This window comes from Mirounga leonina, unplaced genomic scaffold (assembly GCF_011800145.1).
Source record: "Mirounga leonina isolate KUSES-001 unplaced genomic scaffold, KU_Mleo_1.0 Mir_176, whole genome shotgun sequence".
Classification (NCBI taxonomy): domain Eukaryota; kingdom Metazoa; phylum Chordata; class Mammalia; order Carnivora; family Phocidae; genus Mirounga; species Mirounga leonina.
In genome coordinates, this window is record NW_023270454.1 from 26,015,528 (window position 1) to 26,019,999 (window position 4,472).

The following is a 4,472-nucleotide window of genomic DNA, read 5'->3' on the forward strand; positions in this document are numbered from 1 at the left end:
TTGGAGACTTGAAGATTTATGGAATGCCAAGTTGAGTAAAAGAGACAAAAAATGAATTTGCTAAACTGGGAAAAGAAGTAATTAGTTCTTTCTTGGTATGTTGGAAAGTCTTAGACAGTTGAAATAATTAAGAAGGATCCTCAAAAATATTTCAAAAGGTTATTTTTGAATTAACATATCTGACACTAATATATAATTGTCAGTGATGCAATGCATAATACCAAATTGTCAAAAAATAATAAAATCTAATGAGATAATCTAATAAATCCAATGAGAACAGTGTCTTATTAGATAAGAAATCTCTTTTCCCTGAAACAAATAATACAGTGTATGTTAATAAAAAAACAAACAAAACAAAACAAAACAAAACTATCTCCTTTTACCAAAGAGTCCAGATGTTCTTTTTTTTTTTTTTTTTTGGAAATATCTTGCACTTCTGTGAGAAGGGGTAGTAGGTAAAAGATGTTTCATCATATAAATTAGTGAAGAATCTTTTTGGCAATATCACACCAGATGTGTATTTGAGTTGTGATGGTAGCTACCAGCTGTGCTTCCCCCAACCCAGCAGAAATCATGCACATGTGACATCTATGGATAATAAGGAGTGAAAAGAACCAGCAAAAAGACTTCTTATAGGTATTATTAGAAAGATCCCCTCTTTCTTTTCCTTGGAGGATGTGGTGCCTCTGATAAAGTATGTGAGTTTTTAAAATAAGCAAAGCATAATTATTGACGGGAATGGCCAGCAATCCCTGCACCGATGGATGAAAGATGAGTCCAGACTTTGCAGTGAAAGGGAGGAGAAGGCAAGGGGGTCAAAGCTCAGAGATGAAGACCCTTTGCTCTTCTTTACTCCCACTTTTATTGGTCCTTCAAGAGAATCACAAATCCTTATCACTGTTTCTCAAGCACGTGATGTGTGACAAGGGGTCTTACTGGAACTAGGAGGATCTGTTTACCGCAAAGATAGGATATGCTAATCTGCGTGTTCTACAGTTCTGCTAATCATAGCCTAAGGGACAATGCATACATCTCTTAGAACACAGGGTGGTTTTTCCGGCTAAGAGAGCTTGGGGAAGGCAACTCCCTGGCGGCATTCCAATAGCAGAGTGGTTACGCCTGCCTGGACATTCCAAAGGCCTACACCCTCCTCTGAAAACTTCCCTGCCCCCAGCGGCCTATGTTACAGTATAGCAAACCAGTCTCAGATGTCCCTACCAACACAAGCTTCATCACAGGCACATTTTAGCAAACCAGATACTATGGCTGATTTCATGCTCTACATTAAACCCAACAAATTATAATGATTTTGAACCTAGGTTGTAAAATACAAAGCTCATTATCAATTTCAATAGATCAGGCTTCTTTCTAGTGATCCATTTTTGTTCTATTATATATGTAATGTAAAATGCTGAATAGTTTTTAACATACTTAAAGGGTTGTTTTGAAATTGGATTCCTCAGGGTATCTCTCAGGAAGGGGCAGTCTAGACATCTAAAACTAAGACAGATGGAGAGCCTGGATAATCATGATTAGAAGAAACACATTCAAAGCAGTAGAATACTGGGACAGAGATAATTAACACTGGCCTTGAACACAAGTCCCAAATTAAGAAAAACATTGCAAGTTGATTTACAACTTGCTTCTCACATGAGCAACTCAAAGAAATATATTCCATGTTGAACGAATGCATGGATTTTTTTAAACAAAACAAAGGTTTAAGATTCACACTGTTTTTTAAACTAGTCACCATAAGCATATTTTAATACAAGAGACTAAGACACATGGAGGAGGGGTGCCTGGGTGGCTCAGTCGTTGGGCGTCCGCCTTCGGCTCGTGTCATGATCCCAGAATCCTGGGATCAAGCCCCGCCTAGGGTTCCCTCCTCAGCGGGGAACCTGCTTCTCCCTCTCCCACTCCCCCTGCTTGTGTTCCCTCTCTTGCTGTGTCTCTTTCTGTCAAATAAATAAATAAAATCCTTAAAAATAAAAATAAATTAAAAATAAATTTAAAAAAAGATACATGGAGGAAAGTAAGAAAAAGAAGCCTTAAATGTATTGTTTGTGATTAAATCTGAAGACGTATCGCCCAAAAAGTTTCTGTCAAAAACGGAGCTGGAGTTGATTAATATAAAAATATTTGGGCCTAGGAGCACATTTATAACACCATGTTCACAAAACACTAATAAAAGCCCATACATAGATCTGTATTAATTAAATAAAACAATAAAAAAAAAAAGTCTCATGGGAAAATTCTTTTTTTACCACAAAGTTATCAAAACATGATTCATATACAACATTTAAACTTTACACTTCTAATATTTATAAATAATAAAATAGATTTTGAAATGAGATTTTTTTTTTTTTTTTTTGAGAGGGAGAGAATCTTAAGCAGGCTCCACTCCCAGGGCAGAGCCAATGTGGAGCTAGCTCTTAAATCTCTGATTGAGATCGTGACCTGAGCTGAAATCAAGAGTCAGATGCTGAACCAACTAAGCCACCCAGACACCCCTGAAATGAGAATTAAACACGAGATACAAGTAATTATTTGCATTTCGTTATACATTAGAAAATGACAAATGCTCTCATTTATTATTTAATATAGAGTTTTTGTTTTTATTATCTGCTCAATTTTCAGAATTGTCTAGAAGGTATTTATTTTGATGTTACATCAAATATATTTCTATATTTTATTTTGTTTGTAGTATAATGAAAAAACTCCATTTCTAATAGATATAGCAATAGAAAAATATTTTTTACTACAGATTTTGCAATATTTAGGAAATATTAGGCTAAACTTATAAAAAAATATTTTTTCCAATACTTGCAAAGTACTTCATCCTCTTTAAAAAAAATAATATACTTTACTTTATTAGCAATTTTAGGTTCACAGAAAAATTAACCAGATAGTACAGAGATCAGCTATAACCGTTCTCATGCATTGTCCCTTATTTTTAACATCTTCTTATATAACTGTGGTATATTTGTTTCAATTAAAGAATCAATACTGATACATTATTATTATTTTTTAAAGATTTTATTTATTTATTTGAGAGAGAGAGCACGAACAAGGGGAGGGGCAGAGGGAGAGGGACAAGCAGACCCCCTGCTGAGTGAGTACCTGATGTGGGGCTCAATCCCAGCAACCTAAGATCATGACCTGAGCCAAAGTCATGCTTAACCAACTGAGCCACCCAGGTACCCCCAATACTGATACATTATTTTAACTAAAGTCCATAATTTATGTTAGGGTTTGCTCTTTGTGTTATACAGTTCCATGGGTTTTGACAAATGCATAACATCATGCATGTTAAAGATGTTTTAACATCATTACAGTATCATCCTTTATAGCTTTAGCACCCTAAAAATCCCATGCAGTTCACTTACTCGCTTCACCCTCTTTCATGTCCTGTGGAGGGGGGGTGGATGATCTTTTTACTGTCTACATAGTTCTGCCCTTTCTAGAGTGTCCTATAACTGGAAATATACAGTGTGTAGTGTAGCCTTTTCAGAGTAGCTTCCTTTCCTTAGCTATGTGCATTTTAGGCAATGTCATTTGGTGACTTGACAGCTCATTTCTTTTTCCTGATGAATAACACTCCACTGTACAGAAGTACCAAAATTTGTTTATGTATTCACCTATTGAGGGGTATCTTAATTGCTTCCATTATTTGACAGTTATGGATAAAGCTGCTATAAACACTCATGTACAGAATCTTTTTTGTATCCAATTCTTCAACTCATTTGTGTATTGCTGGATTACATGCTAACACTATGTTCAGCTTTGTCAAAGCTGCCGAACTGTCTTCCAAAGTGGCTACATCATTTCACATTCCCACCAGGAATGGATGAGATTTCTTATTGCTCCATATCCTTTCCATATTTGGTATTGTTAGTAATTTGGATTGGATATGTAGTAGTCTTTCAATGTTGTTTTAATCTGTAATTTTTTAATAGCATATGAGGTTAAGCATTTTTTCATATGCTTATCAGCCATCTGTATATTTTTTAAGATCTATTCAGATCTGTTTTCCTTTTTTTTTTTTTTCCTTTAGAGAGGAGTGGGGAGGGTGGGTAGTGAGGAGGGGCAGAGGGAGAGAGAGAATCCCAAATAGGTTCCACACCCATCATGGAGCCTGACACAGAGCTTGATCTCACAACCCTGAGCTCATGACCTGAGAAAAAAATCGAGTCAGACACTCAACCAACTGAGCGACCCAGGTGCCCCTATTTTCCATTTTTTAATTCTTTTTTTTTGTTTTCTCCTTCTTGAGTTTAAAGAGTTCTTTGTATATTTAGAATACCTGTCCTTTATCAGATATGTGTTTTATAAATACTTTCTCCCAGATAATAGTATGTCTTTTTATTATCTGATAATAAATATCTGATAAAAATATCTTGCTGAGAATTCCAAGTTATTTTATTCTTTCATAGATAATGCTTTTGGTGTTGTATCTAAAAATTAATTGCCAA

At 35.3% G+C, this 4,472-nt stretch overlaps 1 non-coding gene across 1 annotated transcript; it reads right to left on the reverse strand.

The window, feature by feature from the left end:
* Nucleotides 1-1,194: 1,194 nt before the first annotated feature.
* LOC118022580 lies at nt 1,195-1,247 on the reverse strand. The gene has a single exon (XR_004682513.1). It is a non-coding gene; the product is annotated as a small nucleolar RNA SNORD74 (small nucleolar RNA).
* Nucleotides 1,248-4,472: the final 3,225 nt, after the last annotated feature.